The sequence below is a fragment of the Sorex araneus genome, chromosome 1 (genome assembly GCF_027595985.1).
Source record: "Sorex araneus isolate mSorAra2 chromosome 1, mSorAra2.pri, whole genome shotgun sequence".
NCBI lineage: Eukaryota > Metazoa > Chordata > Mammalia > Eulipotyphla > Soricidae > Sorex > Sorex araneus.
Genome location: NC_073302.1, coordinates 244,907,922 through 244,931,534, shown reverse-complemented (window position 1 = coordinate 244,931,534; position 23,613 = coordinate 244,907,922). Strand labels below are relative to the sequence as shown.

Here is a 23,613-nt window from a genome sequence, read left to right as displayed (position 1 = left end):
TCAAGGATCAAACCTGGGTCAGGAGCATGCAAGGCAAATGCCCTGCCTACTGAACTCTTTCCAGCCCCAGAAAAGTATGTATTTGCTCTCAGAATCTCTCATGTAATCAAATTGGAAGTGTCAAGAGAGGTAATAAAGGCCATATCCATAGTCGAGAGAAATTATCTTTATTATCTTTGTTTTTATTTTGCTTTGCTCTCTCTGTGTCTGTCTGTGTCTGTTTCACTCTGTCTCTGTCTCTTTGTTGGGGCTGGGGGAACCCCAAATAGTGCTTGGGTGTCTACTCCTGGATTGATGCTTACAGGTCTCTTCCTGGCTATGCTCAAGATTACGGGGGTGCTGGAGAATAAACCTGTTCCTCTACATGCTAAATATGCACTCTAGTCTTTTGTGCTATCACTAAATCCCAAGAGAGTGACTGTTGATAGGGATGACCCTCAGGAATCTCAAAGTGCTAAAATTGCTTGAAGTACTATTCAAACGTACATAGATAGAGTAAGGAGAAAAGTGAAATCTGTTTCATATCCCTGAGAGAAAAGTCTGAGGATTCCCTGTCTGAGTCAAGGCTTCTGTGATGTTTTCTGTAATTATGATTTTTCCATTTTTATTCATTAATTCATTTAGTAGCATGATATTGATTTTGTTATGTGCTTAGAATTTTACCTAGCATTTGGCAAATGGCAATGACAAGATAAAATCCTTGCCTTTTGATAGGTTATTATTTGGCAAAAGAGAAAAGAGACATTGAGCCAATGATTAAATGAAGAGCTGATGAAAGCTAGAGCTCAGGAACATTTTTTTCCTATAACAGAGCTTTCACTAATACAAAAGATTAAATTTTAGAATAAAGAAAATGTCTGCTTTCTGTGGATTCACTTACATACTCTGTTCTTTCTAATATTTTCTTCCTTATGGACTCTTTGTAGTTATTCACTAATGAAACTCGTGCAAAGGATATAGAAGAGAAGAAAGTAAGGGGACATTACAAATTCTTTGTAGAGTGGGCTGGGGAGATAACACAGCAGGTAAGACTCCTGCCTTATATGCAGACTTTGATCTCGTGTACCATATATGGTCCCTTGGAATGAATGACCCCAGAGCATAGCTACAGCCAGAATAAAAATTCTTTCTATAAGTACCTAATACATTGAAATCAGTCATAACTAAACAGCTCTCAGTGGACATAGTATGATAATGAATCCCCTTATTTTTGGTTAGATCTTCTACTAAATAAAAAAGGATAATGAAGAGTTATGATGTGTGACATTCCCATACATATGAGGGTAATTACCTACTCTAAAAGCATTTCAAAAGACAATTTGCAATAATCTTTTTTAAGATGGCATGAAGAGAGGCAAAACTTGCATAAGAACTTGAATCTAAGACTTAAATATCCATGTTAGGTGTAATTCTGAGTACTTTTGTTTTAGGTAATTTTAACATTATGAAATAGTGCAAAATACATTGATTTTATTGTAGAGAACTTTACTTGCAGATTTAGTGGCTTAACTCTTCACACTTGATTTTTCTTACATTTGTAAAGCCTCTTCTGACTAGTCTAATGCTTTTTTAATTTTTTTTTTAAATTTTATTGAATCACCGTGAGATAGTCACAAGCTTTCATGTTTGGGTTACAATCTCACAATGATCAAACACCCATCCCCCCACCAGTGTACATTCCCCACCACAAATATCCCGGGTATACCCCCCCTTTCCCACCCTCCCCCTGCCTCTATGGCAGACAATATTCCCCATACTCTCTCTACTTTTGGGCATTATGGCTTGTAACACAGACACTGAGAGGTCACCATGTTTGGTCCATTATCTACTTTCGGTATGCATCTCCCATCCCAATTGGTTCCTCCAGCCATCATTTTCTCAGTGATCCCTTCTCTATCATCTGCCATCTCCCTTCCGCTCGAAGCAGGCTTCCAGCTATGGGGCAGTCCCCCTGGCCCTTGTATCTACTGTCCTTGGGTGTCAGCCTCATGTGATTTTATTTTATACTCCACAAATGAGCGCAGTCCTATGTCTGTCCCTCTCTTTCTGACTCATTTCACTTAGCATGATACTCTCCATGTTTATCCATTTATAAGCAAATTTTATGACTTCATCTCTCCTAACAGCTGCATAGTATTCCATTGTGTAGCTGTACCAAAGTTTCTTTAACAGTCATCTGTTTCAGGGCACTCAAGTTGTTTCCAGATTTTAGCTATTGTGAACAGTGCTGCAATGAATATATAGGTACAGATGTCACTTCTACTGTGCTTTTTGTATTCTTGGGATATATTCCCAGAAGTGGTATTGCGGGGTCATATGGAAGCTCAGTTTCTAGTTTTTGAAGGACTGTCCATATTGTTTTCCAGAAAGGCTGGACCAGTAAGCATTCCCACCAACAGTGAAAGAGCGTCCTTTTTCCCCACATCCTTGCCAGCACTGGTTGCTCTTGTTCTTTTGAATGTGTGCCAGTCTCTGTGGTGTGAGATGATATCTCATTGTTGTTTTGATTTTCATGACTAGCAATATGGAACATTTTTTCATGTGCATTTTGGCCATTTGTATTTCTTTTTTGAGGGAACTTCTGTTCATTTCTTCTCCCCATTTTTGATGGGGTTGGAGGTTTTTTCTTATACAATTCTACTAGTGTCTTGTATATCCTTGATATTAAACCCTTATCAGATGGATATTGGATAAATATTCTTTCCTATTCTGTGGGCTTTTTCTGTATTTTGGTCACTTTCTTTTGAAGTGCAGAAGCTTCTTAGTTTGATGTAGTCCCATGTAATTGTGCAACTAAGATAATTGTTAGGGGCAGCATCAACTTTGCATTATTGACATTGTCATTGGGTCAAAGTCCAACTTTATCCTAGGATATTTCTCATAAGCAATACTCACTATGACCTGAGAAATCGACTTAAGAAAAATAAACATGTATATGCATATATTTTAGAAATAATAAAATGAAAAATCACTGGGCGAACCGGCGATTTTTAACATAGTTTTATACTGATATGACCCAATTACAGAGAAATGAAGGGACTTAAATTTTAGAGACCTTTCTCAGTACTGCTTAAGTAGCTAGAGTTACTTAAACTCATATCTACTATTTGTAGCAGATAAATATTTTGTCAAATTTGATTAAAGTACCAACGAAAATCAATGGACCATGCATTTAATCCAAGAGTTTGTTATGGATTGTTGACTAAAATAACCCTAATTTCTGGAGTATTTCAAAAGGCTCTCGGAGAAAATGACTACAAACCCAGAAATGAAGGATTCTATTTATTGATTCAGGCAGATTTGATGAGATTTGTTAAGAATGAAAAATTGTTAAGCAGTTCTAGAGGCATTTCTAGAAATGCCATTCCAACAGTTGATTTTAATGTCAGAGGGGCAGGATATTTTAGTTCTTGGTTTGACACAGAATAAGTGTGCATATGCTTGAATCTAATGTTTTGGCTTTTGGGGCCATACCTGACAATATTTGGGGCTTCCTCCTGGCTCTGCACTCAGGAATCACTCCTAGCAGTGTTCGGCGGACCGTATGGGATGCCAGGGATCAAACCTGGGTCAGCCACATGCAAGGGAAATGTCCTACCCACTGTACTATTGCTCCTGCCTCATGCCTGAATCTATTGAAGGATCTACACACCACACTCACACTTAATGAAATTGGATTCTCTTCTCTTTGAGCATAGTTTTCAAGTTATAGAATTCTGCACCCATAGCAATTTCTGGCTGATTTTCAAGAAAGTTACAGGGACTCACAAAGTATAGAGTAACATACTTTGCAGGTAAACTTTACCTCAGGTAGTCTGTGCACTAAAGAAGTCAGAAAAGAAAGGAAATGAAGACAAATTGGAAAGTAAATGTTAAAATTGTATTGCTCACAGCACATTGGAAGTTAGGGTACTCTGTCACTTGCTGAGTGTTTTCATGATCTGGAACAAGGCTTTTTTTTTTTTTACTTCCTATAGCTTTCTAGAATCCTAACACTGAGTTTCAAAAATAATAAAGTTATAGGTTCTTTTTAAAGTTATGTTTATCTTTATTAAATTTAATAATGAAATCTTCACAAATATTCAGACAGCAGTGCTGTCAGTCAACACAAAATCTGAGAACTAATTGTCCTGTGTGTTGCAGGAAGCTGTGTGGGAAAATTGGAATAGTTCCATGCTCTCTAGCCAAATGTCTAATGTCTGCCTAGATTTATGTCTTCTACCAAACCTCACCGAAGATTTGCACTCTTACATGGCAGTTATTTTTCTGTATCCATTAAGAATAATGCAACAAAAACTTTGACATGTTACCAGAAAAAATAATGAGGGTAGAAAATCATTACCTTGCAATCTAGAGGATATTAACAAATGTTAAAGTTAATTGGCAAAGTTATCAAGAAGGATATTCATCTGGTTTTGCTGAGTCACTGCTTAAGATAACTTTCTGTTTACAAATAACAAAATGAAACTTTGCAATGGAGACATGGACACCCGATCATCTGATTCAAGCAAGTTTTTTATTTCTAATAGTGTGTCAATGGGCCTTGGGTGCATCCCAATTCTACAAAATCAGTACACAATATTGCATCTGTAATCTTGAAATAAATTTTTAACTGACCTTATTAAGGAAATACCAGTTTAATATGGGATAGTCTACAATAATTGGCCTGGCTCAAGGTAAAATGAAATAAATGTTATAAAAATAAAGAGTACCTGTCTTGCAAACAATAATGCCCAGAGGGAAAGAGTGAGAGAAGAAAAGTTCTTGCCGTAGAGGAAGGCTGGAGTAGGGGATGGTGGGAGGAAAACTGAGGATATTGGTGATGGAATAGTACCCTGATGAAGGGAAGAGTGTAAAAATATTGTATAACTGAAACAAAATCATGAACAACTTTTTAACTATGTATCTCATGATGATTCAATAAAAAATAAATTAAAAAATTAAGGAAGGGGACTATTTAATATTAAGAGACCAAAGGGAGAAACAGTTTAGTTTATTCCCTTGATCTTGTTCAGATTCTAGGTCAGAAAACGAACTTCCTAGTTAAGATATTCTTAATAACTGGTGAAATTTGTTTCTTTTTCTCTATTATTGATGTTGATTTCAGTAAGTGTGAAGATATATCATTATTGTACAGAATAGTGTTTCTCAACTTTTTTCCAATCATTGCCTCCTTTCAACTTTGTTTCCTTCCTGTGGCCTCCTGTTCCATTGTCTGGCCTCCTAGTTTAATATTATGGACCCTCAGTTATATAGTCTTCACCTGTACCAACCCGCCAAAGCCCTGGGGGAACCACAGGAGGCCATGTTATCCCTGGTTAAGAACTGGTATAGAAGAATGTATTTTTTTTAATAGCAAAAACATTAGTTTACTCAACAATATGCATCTTAGGGGTACAGCTTCACATCTTTCAATGTTATTATATGACATACACTTCCTAAAGTATCAATATTTCCTTCACAATCTATTCAGAACAATTCACTTTTAATTACTTTATTTGGTAAACACAGCTCATAAGCTGTTTGCTCCTGTTGGCTTTGCTACTAATCTTTGCTTATCTTTGTAAGTGAGATAGTCCTTTGTCATTTTCCTTCTGACTTCACTGATAAGTTAGCCTCCTGAAATTCCATTTATGTCTATAATTTCTATTATTTCAAAAAAGGAAAATCTGGTTTATTTCCCTTAGGGCTGAATAGTATTCCACTGTGTCAGTTTCCTTATTCATTTGTATATCATTAGGCACATTTTATAATAGTAGTGCTTCAACAAATGTAGTTGTGTATGTATCTTTTTAACTGAATGTTTTATTTTTGCTTTTGCTTTTTTCGGGGGGGGGGCTTTTTGGGTCACACCTGACGATGTACAGGGGTTACTCCTGGCTCTGCACTCAGGAATTAACTCCTGGCAGTGATCAGTGGACCATATGAGATGCTGGGAATCAAATGCGGGTCAGGTGCATGCAAGGCAAACACCCTACCTGCTGTGCTATCGCTCCAGCCCCTGAATGTTTTTTTTTTTTATTAGGTATCTAGGAGTAGAATTTTTAGACCATATGGTAGAACCAGTTCTAATATTTTGGGAGTTTTTCATACTGTAATCCATAGAGGCTGGACTAATTTAAATTCACACTAAGAGTGTATGAAATTTCCTCTTTCTTCATACTTCCACCCACAGTTGTTTGGCAGTCATGTTTTAAAGTAGTATATTCTCACAAAAGAATGCCTTTAATTTTAACCTAAGAGATGATGCTAATGTATTTAGGGAAAAGTGAGTAAAGTATGCAATTTACTTACAAGTGTATCAGAAAGATAAAAATATCACATATAAACACACAGTAGGCAAGAGAGTGAGAATATATTGCCAGTGTAAAATTTGGTGACTTTAGATGAAGATTGGGCTGGAGCGATAGCACAATGGGTAGGGCATTTGCCTTGCAGGCAGCTGACCTGGGTTCAATTCCTCCGTCCCTCTTGGAGAAACCGGCAAGCTACCGAGAGTATCCTGCCCTTATGGCAGAGCCTGGCAAGATACCCATGGCGTATTCAATATGCCGAGAACAGTAACACAAATCTCACAATGGAGACATTACTGGTGCCCGCTCGAGCAAATCGATGAGCACCGGGATGACAGTGTGATAGATGAAGATCATGTGGGTGTTCATGTGCTCTTCTTTTAACTACCTTGATACTACACTTGATCTTAGCCAAAAGGCCGAGAAGCGATCTTTTAACTACCTTGAAAATGTTCATGGTTTGTGCAAAATCTTACAGAATGAAAAGGTGGTTTCTAAAAATCCCATATATATGAAAAATATTGAAATATTTTAAATTTAATTTGAATTTTATTGAATGTAAGAAAATGGCTTACAATTGAATTATCATATAATATTTATGTGGGTGATTCTTAAGTGGTTGATATATTCATTAATCCTATTACAATTACTTATGACTTGGACCTCTAGAAATAACTGTAAACTTATTCATATTTAAATATCTTGGGAATATTCCTCCTGAGGAATAAAGTGGTGATCTTACAGATTACTTCTTTGTAATGAAAGCTGGTCATAGATCTCTGGGCACGGAAAGCTATTCTTGATTTCAAAATTACAAAGTACGCTATGTTTGGGAAGAATTTCTGGACTCTGATTAGTTTACATTGTCAGAATGACCAGCCTATCCCCAAACTCTTGGTTCCTATGGACGTTTCCTGTTCTTTTGGAGTAAAACACCACCTTCTTTTTAGAATGGTCTAAAATCAGATTTTATCCCTTCTGTTCATTAATACTCTTATTTTCTTAGGAAAGTTCTGGCTCTGTTTGAAGCATCTTACTTTGTTTTGGAACTCCTTCCTGAATTCCTATTTTATGTTCTCTTGTGTTCAAAGCATGGATAAAACTGGGAACTGATTTCCAATAAAATGGTGCTTTTTGTGCTCTCCTAGTCCTGTTTCCTGCTAACCTTTGGGAATCGGTTGTTTTGTTTATGCAGATTTTCATTGTATAGAATGTGATATAATTGTACTCATGCTTCACGTAAACTTTTTCTTATTTTCCCTCTCAGTTAATAATTACATTTGTTTTTCATTGTCTATCATCTTAAGACCTAGCAGCACATTTTAAAAAAATAGATTGTATTGAATCACCATGAGATGCAAACTTGCATGATTACGCTTCAGTCATACAATGCTCTAGCATCCATCCCTCCACCAGTGCACATTTTCCACCACCATTGTTCCCAGTATCCCTCCCACAACCCCCACCCACCTCACTCTCTGCCTCTGTGGCAGGTACCATCCTTTTTACTGTCTCTAATTTGGGACATTATTATTTGAAAAACAGATACTAAGAGGCCATCATGTTTGTTCCTTGGTCTACTATCAGCACATATCTCCTGCCCTGGGTGATCCCCCAATCATCATTTACTTAGTGATTCTTTCTCCATCTCAACAGCCTTTTCCCCAGCATGTGGAGCCAGCTTTCAAACAGTGGCATGATCCTCCTGGCCCTTATCCCTACTCCTTAGGTATAAGTCTTATATTATTCTACTTTACATTCCACAAATGAGTGCAGTCATTCTATGTCTGTCCCTCTTTTCTAACTCATTTCACTGAGCACAATTCTTTCCATGTACATCCATTATATGCAAATTTCATGATTTCATCTCTCCTAACAGCCGCATAGTATTCCATTGTGTAGATTAAACCAAAGTTTCTTTAATCTGTCATCTGTTCTTGGGCACTCAGGTTTTTTTTCCAGATTCTGGCTATTGTGAACAGTGCTGCAATAAACATACAAATGCAGATGTAATTTCTTCTGGTTTTTTTTTTTTTTTGCATCTTTGGGATATATTCCCAGGAGTGGCATTGCTGGGTCATTCTAGTTTTTGGAGGCATGTCCATATTGTTTTCCAAAAAGGCTGGACCATTCAGCATTCCCACCAACAATGAACGAGAGTCCCTTTCTCCCTGCATCCGTGCTAGCACTGGCTGTTCCTGTTCTTACTGATGTGTGCCAGTTTTTGTGGTGTAAGATGATACCTCACTGCTGTTTTGATCTGCATCTCCCTGATGACTACCAATGTAGAGCATATTTTCATGTGCCTTCTGGACATTTTAATTTCTTTTTTGAGGAAGTTTCTGTTCATTTCTTCTCCCCCTTTTTTGATGGGGTTAGAGGTTTTTTTTCTTGTTAAGTTCTACCAGTGTCTTATATCCTGGATATTAAGCCACTATCTGATGGGTATTGGGTAAATACCTTTTCCCATTTCATGGACTCTTTATGTATTTTAGTCACTGTTTTGTGGTGCAGAAGCTTCTTAGTTTTATGTAGTGCCCTTTGTTTACACTTGCTTGGTCAGTGGTGTTTCGTCCTTAAATATGCTTTTGGCTTCACTGTCATGAAGAGTTCTGCCTACATTTTTCTCCATGTACCTTATGGATTCAGGTCTGATATTGAGGTCTTTAATCCACTTTGATCTGACTTTTGTGTCTGGTGTTAGACAGTCAGAATTTAATTTTTACAGGTAGCTGTCCACTTTCCCAGCACCATTTGTTGAAGAGGCTTTCCTTGTTCCACTTCACATTTCTTGCTCCTTTACCAAAGATTAAGTGATCATATATTTGAGCGTCTGTGATAGAATATTCCACTCTGTTCCATTGATCTGCGGGTCTATTTCTAGCCTAATACCATGCTGTTTTAATTACTACTGCTTTACAGTACAATTTGAAGGTGGGGAAGGTGATGCCCCCCCATCTTCTTTTTCCCAAGGACTGCTTTACATACTCATGGCGATTTGTTGTTTCATATGAATTTCAGGAGTATTTTGTCTATTTCTTTGAAAAATATCATAGGTATCCTGATAAAGACCACATTAAATCCGTATAGAGCTTTGGGGAGTATTGTCATTTTGATAATGTTAATCCTCCCTATCCAAGAGCAGGGGATGTGTCTCCATTTCCTAGTGTCCTCTTTTATTTCAAGTAGTGTTGTGTGATTTTCCTTATATAGGTCCTTTACTTCTTTAGTTAAGCTGATTCCAAGGTACTTGATATTCTGAGGCTGTCTTGTGAATGGGAATTTTTTTTTAATATATCTTTTTCTTTTTCATTATTCATATATAGGAAAGCCACGGGCTTTTGGTTGTTTGTGTAGCCTGCCACTTTACTATATAAGTCTATTGTTTCTAGGAACTTTTTTGTAGAGTCTTCAGGATTTTCTTAGTACCATATCATCTGCAAATAGTGATAGCTTGACCTCTTTCTTTCCTGTCTACATACCCTTGATATCTTTTTCTCGCCTAACTGATATGGCTAGAACTTGAAGTTCTACAGTGAATAGGAGTGGCAAAGCGGCAACTCTGTCTTGTCCCTAATCTTAGAGGGAAGCCTTTTAGTTTTTTCCCATTGAGAATGATGCTTGTCGTGGGTTTGTGATAGATGACTTTGACTATATTGAGCAAAGTGCCTTCAATGCCCATTTTGCTGAGAGTTTTCATCATATATGGGTGCTGGATATTGTCAAATGCTTCTCTACATCCATTGATATGATCATATGTTTTTTATCCTTTTATTGATATGATAGGTTATGTTGATTGACTTTCAAATATTAAAGCATCCTTGCATTCCGGGATGAATCCTTTTTGGTCATAGTGTATGATCTTTTTGATGAGTCGTTGGGTTCTGCTTGCTAGGTTTTTGTTGTGGGTCTTGCATCTGTGTTCATCAGGCATATTGGCCTGTAATTCTCTTACTTTGTGGTATATCCATCTGCTTTTGATATCAGGGTGATAATTTGCTTCATAGAAACTGTTTGGAAGTGTTTCTGATTATTCAATTTCCTAGAAAACATAAAAAGGATTGGGAGCAAGTCCTCTTTAAAGATTTGGAACAATTCACTAGTGAGTCCATCTGAGCCAGGACTTGTGTTTGGGGAGATTTTTATTACCGTTTCAATTTCCTTGATGGTGGTATGTCTGTTTAGGTACTACAGGTCTTCTTGGTTCATCCTCAGGAGGCTATGTAAATCCAGGAATTTACACATTTCCTCAAGGTTTTCTTGTTCCATGGCATAAAGCTCCTCAAAGTAATCTCTGAGGATCTTTTGAATTTCTGTAATTTCTGTTGTGACATCCCCCTTTTTGTTTCTGATTCAGTTTATTAGGGTTTTCTCTCTCCCTTTTTTTGTGAGTCTTGCTAGAGGTTTACCGATCTTGTTTATTTTCTCAAAGAACCATTTCTTGGTTTCATTGATTGGATTGTTTTTTGGGCTTCCATCTCATTAATTTCTGCTCTAAATTTTACTACTTCCTTCCTCCTGCCTGGGTTGGGCTACTTTTGTTAGTCATTCTCCAAGATTGACTGTGGGGTTAGGTTAATTATGTGGGCTCACTCTACCTTCCTGAAGAATGCTTGTAGGGTTATAACCGTTCCTCTTAACACAGCTTTTGCCGTGTCCCATAAATTCTGGTAACTTGTGTTCTCATTTTCGTTTGTTTCCAGGAAATCTTTTGATTTCCTTTCTAAGCCACTCGTTTTTCAGTAGTAAGCTATTTAATTTCCAGGTGTTGGATTTTTTTGTTTGTTTGTTTCTGTGTGTGGTTCACTTCTATTTTCAGCGCATCATGGTCTGAGACGATCTTGATACAATCTCTATCTTAATTTTATGGAGGTATATTCTGTGGCCTAGCATGTGGTCTATCTTGGAGCATGTCCCATGCACACTTGAGAAGAATGTGTTTTCAGCTTTCTGAGGATGAACTGTCTTCCTCTACCAAGCCCCTTTCTTCCATTTCTTCCCTAGATAAGTTATGTCCTTGCTAAGCTTGTGTCTGGATCTACCGACTGGAGATAAAGCAGTGTTGAAATCTCCCACTAATATTGTTTCTATCGATGTCTTCCTTCAAGTCTATGAATAGTTGTTTTAAGTATTTCTCCAATCCCTCATTAGGTGCATATACATTTAGGAGTGTACTTTTTCCTGATGTACAGATCCCTTGATCAATAAGAAATTACCTTCATTGTCTCTTGTGACCTTCTTTAGTCTGAAATCAATGTGGTCTCATACCTGAATGACCACTCCCAGATTGTTTTGAGGGAGTTGTTTGCCTACAGAATTGTTTTCCAACCTCTGCTTTGAATCTGTGTTTGCTCTGACTATTCAGATATATATTTTTTGCAGGTAATAGAATGTTGGGTTCAATTTTCTGATCAATCCTATCACTCTTCGTCTTTTACTTGATACATTTAGACCATTAATGTTGAGAGAGATTATTGTTATTGGGTTTTGTCCTATCTTTCTGCTGAAGTTTGGTGTATTTGAGAGGCTTCTCTTCTCTTAAAGTGGCCCATTTAGTTGGTCTTGTAACCATAGTTTCGAGTCTATGTAGTTCCTGAGTTTCTGTTTGTCTGTCAAACTATGTGTTGTTCCTTCTGATATGAATGAGAGTCTATCTGGGTAAAGTATTTTTGGTGAGGCACTTATTTCATTGAGTTTTTTTCACTATATCCCACCACAGTCTTCAGGCCCTGAGGGTTTCATAAGATAAGTCAGCTATAAATCTTAAAGATGCTCCTTTATAGTCAATTTCTTTCTTTGATCTTTCTGCTTCCAGAATTTTTTCTCGTTCTATGGTTTTCATCATTCTGACCAGGATGTGTCTTGGAGTATTTTTATTTGAATTTCTTCTAGCTGGTACCCTTCGGGCATCCTGAATCTGGTCACATATGCTCTTCAGCTTTGGGAATGTCATAGCAATGACGACTTTGACAGTTTCTTCTTCATCAGGGTTTCTTCCTGTCCCTCTGGGACTCCAATGATACTTATGTTATTTCTCTTGGCGTCATCCCAGTTTTCTCTTGACATCTCTTGGTTCCTTTTGAGGCTCTTTTCCATTTTCTGCTGTTGTCTGGAGATTCTCTGCACCTCATCTTGGAGCTCACTGACTCTGTCCTCAGCAGCTGTTACTCTGCTGCTGAGGACTTCTATTGAGTGTTTCAATTTGCCCATCGGGTTTTTCAGATCTGTCATTTCTGTTTGTAATTTTGCTTGCATTTTCCACACTTCTGCTCTCAAATCTTGTATTTTTTGGTGGTGCATTCCACTGTTTCTTTTATCTCCCTGTGCATCATCAGTTGCTCCCTTCTAAATTCCTTGCGAGAGAGGTTGTCTAGCACTTCATTACTGGTTGGGTCTTCTGGGCTAGTTTCTTCACTAACTAAACTTGGTGCACTTCTGCGTTGCTTTACCATTGTGACCTGTGTGGTTTAGACTTTCACACACACACTGTTGCTGTTGCATTTTTGGTGTAATTAATTGAGGTGGCGCTAATGAATTATTGGCCTAATGTGTTTTTGGTGATCAGGCTGCCCTAGTGAAAGTTCCACCAAAGAGGCAAATTTATGGTTCTTATGAGGTACAGAGGGGAAGAATAACACTGGACACCATCCCCACTGGGACTGTACCTGGATAGGGGGAGACTAAATGAGTCCTGGCACATTGGCTGCTACTGGCATGGCCTGCCTGGATTCCCATCCCTCAGAGTTCTGGGTCTAAAAACTGTCTCTGCCCGAACCCCTGATTCGTGGCTCCAGGTACCACACCCACTGGTCCTATACCTGGATAGGGGAAGATATCATTTTAAATTCCTTAGATGAGAGGTTGTAGAGTTCATTGTTACTGTTTAATTTATCTGGTCTAGCAACTTCATTCATTAGGCTTGGTGAGTTTGTGTTGTTTATATCATATTGATCTTTGTATTTTGGAGTTTTTTCTCATGTTGTTGTATGTTTGGGCCCCTGCAACTGGGCTATCTTTGTGTGTTGCTGTGGCTTATTGATAGGTATATGTGAAGCCTGGGTTAACTTGTACCTCAAATGTGGGGTGCAGACAATACTTTTTCCATGTGATTTTTTTGGTTAGGGGCTTGAAAGGTATGCTAGATAGGTAGATGGTGAGGTGACGCTAGGGTTCACATACCTGATGGAAGAAGTAAGGTCGGCACTGGAGGTACAGTGACTGGTGGGGGATGCATGTCCCGTGAGATGCTGAGAGGAGCTTGCTTTGGGGTACAGGGCTGGGGTACAAGCAGGGTGGATGGGTCACCGGCGAGGGTGATTCACACACCTGATGGAGGAAGTAAGGTCGGTGCTGGAGTGGTGGTGCTAGAGTGGTGGTACTGACAGGGGAGCACCTGTCTATCATAAGACCTGGAAGCACATTTTTTTGGTACTGGAAATAATTTCATTGTCTTGATATATCATAGCTTATTTATATACTCACTGACTGACATCGAGATAGCTTCCAAGTTTCTGCAATTATAAATCAAGTCTTAAAGGTACTCATGGACAGGATTTTTGTGGACATAAATTTTCACTTGACTGTATTTGCTAAGGGGTTCAGTGCTGGATCGTACGGGACCAGCATATTTATTTTAGTAAAAAAAATATGTCAAATTGCCTTCCAAAATGGCAATACCAAGTTCTACCTGAGATTTTGCTGCTCATTACTTCTCTTTATATTAACTTAGTACACCTCTTATTGGAAGAGTCTGACAAGCTCCCTGTGGCATATTTCATATGCCAAATACAGTAATAATAACAGGTCTCATTCCCCTGACCCTGAAAAGAGCCTCCAATTGTTGGGAAAAACGAGTAAGGAGAGGCTGCTAAAATCTCAGGGCTAGGATGAATGGAGATGTTACTGGTGCCCACTTGAGTAAATTGGTGAACAAAAGAAAGACAGTGATACAGTGATATACTTCTTATAATAACTTTTTATGGAATCAAAATCTCTTAATGCTATTTATATACAAAACGTTTTCTTTCAACTTTAAGCTTTCTGAATATTTACAAAAACTTTAGTAACTTTTACTCTAAGAAAAAAATTTTTGTTTTGTGTAGTGTTATAAATTTGGTGGCATTTTTCTTGAGATATGTTGGCTGGCTTTATTTCCATGCCCAATTTAATGTGAGCTTTCTCTTTAGTTTTTCTCTACTATCCCAGAGCTTCTTCAATTGGATTTTATTTCTAGCATTTTATTTTCAAGGTGGGACTTAGTTCTAAGAGTTTTGAGAATTCATGGGCACAGACAGATCCAGCCTCCAGAATTAATACCAAGGCCCTGGCACTCACCCACCATCAGAATATGTTAGACCTACCCTATTTCAGCTGCTGCACTCATATTGGCACTTTGAAATCTCCACTGACTTCCCCTTGACTATTTTAGAATCTGGGGCATGATGGGATACCTAGTTATTCCCTTATGCTTCTTCTGGCACAGATGCTGTGCATCGATTGGAGCTGTTGAAAGCTTGTTCACACCTGCCCATATTTTGAGGTACATGAAGACACTTTGTCACACAAGTTTGCTGAAGATGCTCATCATCTGCTTTAGTTTGCCTTTCTGGTTGTCTGCATGGTGGGATGTAAGCAATTCCAAAACTAAGCTTGTCTGCTTATATTGTTAGGGTCTGGTATCCAAAAGACCACACAAAGAAGTGATCTTCATAGTATAAAGTTTTATTCAGCATAGGTCAAGCAAGCATTGAGTTCAGAAAGCGGAATTAAATTTAAAGTGAAGGTGGAGAGAGAACCATGTTTCTGTAACTTGCCTCTTCTGTAAAAATCAGATTCTAGTTCTACAAAGGTGAATGAATAAATATTTTCTAATCTGGATTCAAAAGGTAACCCCTTGGGTAACGCAGATTAAAACTTGACTTATTGAAGAACTCAACGTTGTACATGCTGTCACTAATCTAACCAGGGTAGTGGAAGCCAGACCCTTACCTCAGCTCAAAAGGCAGAATTAACTGCTTTCCTCAGCCTGCCAATTGGCTGAAGGGCTGAGAATGAACATCTGAAGTGATTTAAGTATCGGTTCTTAGTTCTATGTACACATATAGTCATTTGGAGAGAACAAGAAATTTTAACAGCTCTTAATTCCATTTTTTTGTTCTACCATGGGATTAATACCCCATCCAAAGAATATTTCCTCTAAGCCAGAATATTCTGCAGAGGAGGAATGATGGGTATGGGGATGAGGTTTTCAAAAAGGAAATTGAGGGCTTAAGGGAGTACATGAAGCTCCCCATCTGAGAAGAGAGCTTTAATAACATTCATGAAAACCATCTTCCTGGAAAAGGGACTAAACAGGATAGTAAGAGAAGAAACTCAGAATTGTGTTTTTATGTGCTATTAATGAATCCAGTGGAAATCTTAGGTCTCCTCTCCTAACACTGTTTAGCATAAAGGAATTTATCCAAGGAAGATTGTCAGCTTGACTTCATGCAAATGCTCAAATGTTCAGAATATAAATTTAGAATATAACTATCTATTGTATATTGGCTGGAGTGATAGCACAGTGGGTAGGGTGTTTGCCTTGCATGCAGCTGACCCGGGTTCGATTCCTCTGCCCCTCTCGGAGAGCCCGGCAAGCTACAGAGAGTATCTCGTCCGCACGGCAGAGCCTGGCAAGCTACCCATGGCATATCTGATATGCCAAAAACAGTAACAACAAGTCTCACAATGGAGACGTTACTGGTGCTTGCTCAAGCAAATCAATGAGCAACAGGATGACAGTGACAGTGACGTATATTACTGACACCTTTAGTGGAAGTGCAGAAGCATTTTCAGTCTGCATTGAGAAAGCCAGAATAGTGGCTTGGTGTTTCTATGTTCACTAGAAAAAATCTGGACACAGTAAGTCAATTACTATCAAACAGAGTCATAGGTGAAGAAATCAATAGGTATGATACTATGTTGCTTAGGCTTTTATTACTTTAACTTTTGAACTATTAAAAACAGCAAACAGCTCTGCCCTTACTAGGTCAGAGAGGGTCTTTTATTCCTCCATGGTCTAATCATTTCACATGGCATTCCTTAGCCTAATTGATCTGATCTTTTTCTTTAAGATATTGATAACTTCAGAAACACAATTCATTGCCTGGGCCCCATTAAAACCAAGGTAGCATGAAATTTCATTCCTTGAGCAGGCAAGGCCTACAGCCCCATTGTCAGCATGAAGCAGCTCCAGAAGATGTTCCTTTGACCATTTTCCTTTAAAGATTTAAGGTGGTGAAATCTCTAGGGGAGAATGACGTAGGCAGGTAGACTAGGGAAGTCTACCCCCAACATGATTGCCCACCCCCAATCATGGCAATAAAATTTCTGGGAAGTAATAGTTGCCAGTGCTAAGCCTGACACAACTCATGGATACAGAAAGCAAGATCTGATAAGAACTTCTTGAGCAACAGATCCTAAGGAGACTCTCCCCCTCCCTCAGAAAATAGGGGCCATAAAAATGATGGGGGTGAGCACCCATTATGACCCCCTGTGTGTTGAAGACTCAATAATTTGACTCCATTAAAAGAGAAATGGGGTAATGTGGGGCCCTCTTCAGTACTGTCACAGAAAATAGGTATTATTTTCAACATAGCATAATAAGCACCACCATTTTTAAGTGGCAGTCATTCTGTACCCAAAGCTTACTTAGTGGAAAATTTGTACAGCCATGACTGTGGCCTTGATATGTATCTCAGGATTACAGAGTTAGCTAGAAACTCTGACCTCACAGCAAGATGTGGAAACCTGTAGCTCTTGGAAAGGGATGAGATGTGAATCCGCAGATGATAAAAACCAATAGGAGAGAGAGATCAAAAGGGGATGCCCTGCCACAGAGGCAGTGTGGAGTCAGGGGAGGACGGAGTGGGGGTGGTTAGAGGGATGCTGAGACTATTAGTGGTGGAAAATGGGCACTGGTGGAGGGATGGGCACTCGACCATTGTATGACTGAAAAGCAAGCACAAAAGTTTGTAAGTCTGTAACTGTACCTCACGGTGATTCACTGATAAAAAAATTGAAAAAAAAAAAACAATAGGAGTTTGACACGGAATTTGCTCAACACAAACCAGTTGGAGGTGGCCAATCAAGTAAAAGGTCACCAGGAAGTTAGCTAGACCACCAAGAAACAGGCAACTTGCAGAAATCAGGGATAAAAAGGGTGCAAGAACAAAGGAGGGGGCCACTTTGCTACTAGAGGGGATGGCCCTGACCGGTCATCATTCTCAGCTTTCTGAACTCAATGATTGCTTGACATGTGCCCAGTAAAACTTTATACTACAAATCTCAGTGCTTTGGTCTTTCAGATACTGGACCCTAACAATGTATCACTGTCATCCCATTGTTCATTCATTTGCTCTAGCAGGCACCAGTAATGTCTCCATTGTGAGATTGTTGTTACTGTTTTTGGCATATCGAATACACCACGGGTAGCTTGCCAGGCTCTGCCATATGGGCGGGATACTCTCGGTAGCTTACCGGGCTCTCTGAGAAGGATGGAGGAGTCAAACCCAGGTCAGCCGCATGCAAGGCAAACACCCTACCCACTGTGCTATCGCTCCAGTCCACCCTAACAATATCAGAAAAAAATTAAGATCAAGACTGTAAAACACAGGCTATGTTATCCTGCAGAAGACTATCTTGTGGGTTTGGGGATGTGGCTAAGTGGTAAAGTACAGCAGATGTGGGCTCAAATAACAGATAAGGGATAATATGATTAAACTAGTATAGCATAATAAAAGTGCATAATGTTCAGTCATAACTGGAACTAAGTTCAATAGGTAAATTTTTTTTTTGACCTGATATTTTTCTGCTTTATTTTATATGCCTATTATCTTTTTTTTTTTAATTTTTAAATTTATTTATTTTTAATTAGAGAATCACCGTGAAGGTACAGTTACAGATTTATACACTTTTGTGATTATACTTCCCTCATACAAAGTTCGGGAACCCATCCCTTCACCAGTGCCCATTCTCCACCACCCGTAAACCCAGTGTCCCTCCCACCCTCCCCAATCCCATCTCCCCCCCACCCCACCCTGCCACTGTGGCAAGGCATTCCCTTCTGTTCTCTCTCTCTAATTAGCTGTTGTGGTTTGCAATAAAGGTGTTGAGTGGCCGCTGTGCTCAGTCTCTAGCCCTCATTCAGCCCGAAACTCCCTTCCCCCACATGGCCTTCGACTACAATGTAGTTGGTGATCGCTTCTCTGAGTTGACCTTTCCCCGGAACGTGAGGCCAGCCTCGAAGCCATGGAGTCAACCTCCTGGTACTTATTTCTACAGTTCTTGGGTGTTAGTCTCCCACTCTGTTATTCTATATACCATAGATGAGTGCAATCTTTCTATGTCTGTCTCTCTCTTTCTGACTCATTTCACTCAGCATGAAACTTTTCATGCCCATCCACTTAACTACAAAATTCTTGACCTCCTTTTTTCTAACAGCTGCATAGTATTCCATTGTATAGATGTACCAAAGTTTCCTCAACCAGTCATCCGTTCTGGGGCATTCGGGTTTTTTCCAGATTCTGGCTATTGTAAACAGTGCTGCGATGAACATACATGTGCAGATGTTGTTTCGATTGTACTTTTTTGCCTCTCTGGGATATATTCCCAGCAGTGGTATTGCTGGGTCAAATGGGAATTCAATATCTAATTTTTTGAGAGTCGTCCAAATTGTTTTCCAGAAGGGCTGAACCAGTCGGCATTCCCACCAGCAGTGAAGAAGGGTCCCTTTCTCCCCACATCCTCTCCAACAGCGGTTGCTTTTGTTCTTTTGGATGTGTGCTAGTCTCTGTGGTGTGAGGTGGTATCTCATGGTTGTTTTGATCTGCATCTCTCTGATGATTAGTGATGCAGAGCACTTTTTCATGTGCCTTTTGGCCATTCGTATTTCTTCCTTGGTAAAGTTTCTGTTCATTTCTTCGCCCCATTTTTTGATGGGGTTGGATGTTTTCTTCTTGTAGAGTTCAACCAGTGCTTTATATACCATTGATATCAACCCCTTATCTGATGGGTATTGTGTAAATATCCTTTCCCATTCTGTGGATAGTCTTTGTATTCTGGTCACTGTATCTCTTGCGGTGCAGAAGCTTTTTAGTTTAATGTAGTCCCATTTGTTGATCTCTGTTTTTACTAGATTGCTTAGTTCCGTGTCACCTTTGAAGATACCTTTATCTTCAATATCGTGGAGGGTTTCGCCGACCTTGTCTTCAATGTACCTTATGGTTTGTGGTCTAATGTTGAGGTCTTTAATCCATTTTGATCTGACTTTTGTGCATGGTGTCAGGTCAAGGTCTAAACCCATTTTTTTTGCAAGTGATTATCCAGTTGTGCCAGCACCATTTGTTAAAGAGGCTTTCCTTGCTCCACTTCACATCTCTTGCTCCCTTATCAAAGATTAGATGGTCATACATTTGGGGTTGTGTGTAGGGATATTCCACCCTGTTCCATTGGTCTACGGCTCTGCCTTTTTTCCAGTACCATGCTGTTTTAATTGTTACTGCTTTGTAGTAAAGTTTGAGGTTGGGGATGGTGATGCCTCCCATCATCTTTTTCCCAAGAATTGTTTTAGCTATCCTTGGACGTTTGTTATTCCATATGAATTTTAGGATTGCTTGATCCATTTCTTTGAAGAGTGTCATGGGTATATTTATAGGGATCGCGTTGAATCTGTATAATGCTTTAGGGAGTATTGCCATTTTGACAACATTGATTCTCCCTATCCACGAGCAGGGTATATGTTTCCATTTCCTCATGTCCTCTTTGATTTCATGGAGTAGCGTTATGTAGTTTTCTTTGTAAAGGTCTTTTACTTCCTTGGTTAAGCTGATTCCGAGGTACTTGATTTTCTGGGGCACGATTGTGAATGGGATTGCTTTTTTCATGTCCCTTTCCTCTGCCTCATTGTTTGCATATATGAAGGCCATGGATTTTTGGGTATTGATTTTGTAGCCTGCAACTTTACTGTATAAGTCTTCAATAGGTAAATTTTTAAATTTTGTCACATATGAATATTTAGAAATTGCCAAATACTTAAGTAAAACTGATGTTTAGAACCACTATTTATCGACTTGTGAAATGAAGCTGTTTTATGATTTTTCTTTCAAATTTGTCTTCTAACCTTGATAGCTGACAAGGTTTTTAAAGAGTAAGAATGAAGAGCAGGTAAGACTTCTGAGCACAGAGACAGGAATAAGCCCAGAGCATAGTCAATTGCACCCCCCACCTTTGCCAAAGTAGAATTTTCACTCTAAGATCAATATCTCACTATTACAGTAATCTCATTGAAAACATGTCATTTATTTTCTAAATCTCTTCATTTGGGGGATACAATTCTACTTTAAAAATTCCTTTAGCTCTACCTTTACTTTGTTAGATGTAATTATTCTTTGGTTATACAGTATAGTCTTAAATTTTAATCTGTTGAGAGTCTCTTGTTGAATTATTGAAATTTTAGAGTGGAAGAAAACCTTACAGATTAATAGAATATTTTAAGAATGAAAGGGAGGGAACCAAAAAGGTGGCTCGATGGTTTAGGAGGTTTTCCTGGCAATCATAATGCCATGAACTCCAAGCCCAGTGCCACCTGCAAAAGCTGAGGCAATGCTGAGGACTCTGCTATTAGGGACCTGAGGTGAGAAAGCGCCCAGAAAATGTTTCAATGGCACAAGAAGTTCCCCAGGCAGGTGAAGCCATGAGCTTAGTTGCTAGTGACATGAGTCCAGGATTTCTTAGAAGGAAAAAATAATTAAGTTGGGTAAAGGCAATATAAATATTGTAAACTGGGAAAATTGGCTTAAAGAAATTTTTTTTCTGTGTACTATAAAATTTATTAATATTTATGTAGACAGATGTGGCCACACGATATCTGATAGCCTAATTCTATCTCTTGGAGAACCTGGGAAGCTACCGAGAATTTATTACCCGCATGGGAGACCCTAGCAAAATCCCTGTAGCATATTCATATTCCAAATAGAGTAAAAGATATATACATACCTCTTGGAGAGCCCTGCAAGCTATCGAGAGTATCCCATCCACATGGGCAGAGCCTGGCAAGCTATCCATGGCATATTTGATATACCCAAAACAGTAACGATAGATCTCATTCCCCTGACCTTGAAAGAGCCTCCAATTGTTGGGAAAGATGAGTAAGGAGAGGCTGCTAAAATCTCAGAGCTGAGAGGAATAGAGATGTTACTGGTGCCCACTCGAGTAAATCGACGAACAATGGGATTACAGTGATACATAGACACCATAATTTATAGTGCTACTAATAATTTTAGGCACACAGTGCTCCAACACTACTTTTAGTACCAGGTAGTCATACATTCAAATATACATTTTCTAAGAAAGTCCAATGTAGCATTTCATACCTTTTACCTAATACTTATTCTTATTTATGTGGTAAGTGATAGAACAGTGGGTAGGGTGTTTGCCTTGCATGTGGCCGACCCGTGTTTGATTCCTTCATCCCTCTCAGAGCCCAGCAAGCTACCTAGAGTATCCTGCCCACACGGCAGAGCCTGGCAAGCTATCTGTGCTGTATTCGATATGCCAAAAACAGTAACAACAAGTCTCACAGTGGAGATGTTACTGGTGCCAGCTCGAGCAAATTGATGAACATGGGACAACAGTGCTACAGTGCTACATTTATGTGATGTATATTTTATTTGCTTTTCCAGATTTTTGAAAGTAAAGCATTGGGATATAGTGATTGGCAGATGAGTTTTAGGCATACAGTATTGTAGCACTGATTCTACCGCCAGTGTCAACTTCCCTTCTCCAATGCATCCAGGTTCCTTCCCATATCCCTTGCCTACTCTGGCCTGCCTTCTTGACAGGCGCCTTTCTAAGGTTGGTTGTCAAAATTTGGGTCTCCTTATTTCAGTGTTGTTGACTGTAGTTAGATATTTGGCTCTATCACTCCTGATCACCACCTTTGTGCCTGGCTCCCCTGTACTAACCCATGTTGCTCCTCATCTATCTCTTCTCCCCACCCCCCACCTACTTTTTCTTTCCTTCTCCTCCCTGTATCACTTCTATAATGTTCCAATTTTGTATTTTACAATAAAAAATTCATTCTCATTGGATGTATATGATTTATTGCCCAAGTGCAGGAAAAGCAATTAGGATATTTGTAAACATTCTGCCCTAAGGTAAGTGTTTTCAAAGATATACTGGGCAGTAAAGAGTGAATATGATTTGCCTGAAGGAACTTCCTATAAGTATCAGATGATAAAAATAATAGTACTCTGAATGATGTATCTGTTTAAAGTGATGAACTCATAATAATATAAGTAGAAAATGTGAACATTAAAAAGGGCAATTACTGTATTACAGGTGATCATATGCACTTTGATTAAAAATTACTGCATTTTGACAGTAGGATGTATTAATGTGTGCAGTCTTTTGTCGTTTTATGTGTTTTTCTATATGCTAATGTGTGTCTTTCCACACTCTTATTTCTGTATAGTTTCTGTGTGCTTGTGTTTGTTTCGAAGTGCTGAACACAGATGGAGCAATACCATCACATAAGTACTGATTTAGCACTGGCAGTTATATTGATGTTTTATATATAAACATCTTGCAGTGTTACTTGGCTGAAGTAACACTGCATTATAACATGATATAAGATTCACGTGTGCATCATTCTAAATAAGCATGTGCATAGACTACATTAACTATTACTGAAAGTTAGTCCTCTTCCTTTGTTTTTTTTTTCCTTTTTGGGTCACACCCGGCTATGCTCAGGGGTTACTCCTGGCTTCTTTTGCATTCAGGAATTAGTCCTGGCGGTGCTGGGGGACCATATGGGATGCTGGGTTGGTCGCTTGCAAGGCAAATGCCCTACCCACTGTGCTATCACTCTAGCACCCTTTCTGTTTTTTTTTTTTAATTAAAAAAATTTTTTTACTGACATACAAACTTCCGTGATTACATTTCAGCCATACATTGTTCAAGTACACATCCCTCTACCAGTGCCCATTCTCCACCACTAATGTTCCCAGTATCCCGTTTACCATTCCCACCCCCTGCTTCTGTGGAAGGCACATTCCCTCTTATTCTTTCTCTTAGGTGTTATGGTTTGCAATACAGGTACTAAGCGGCCATCATACTTGGTCCATACCCTACTTTCAGCACACATCTCCCATACTGAGTGAGCTCTCCAACTATCATTTAGTGGTCCCTTCTTAAACCAACTGCCTTTTCCCCCAGCACATGAGGCTGGTTTCCAAGCCGTGGAGCAATCCTCCTGACCCTTATCTCTACTATCCTTAGGTGT

At 39.0% G+C, this 23,613-nt stretch overlaps 1 long non-coding RNA gene and 1 pseudogene across 1 annotated transcript in view; one reads left to right on the top strand and one right to left on the bottom strand.

Moving 5' to 3' along the window:
- Positions 1-23,613, top strand: part of LOC129405540 (uncharacterized) — a 541,664-nt gene that overhangs the window by 60,007 nt on the left and 458,044 nt on the right. The gene's annotated exons all lie outside the window — the stretch shown is intronic.
- Positions 6,650-6,724, bottom strand: LOC129401152 (U2 spliceosomal RNA; annotated as a pseudogene).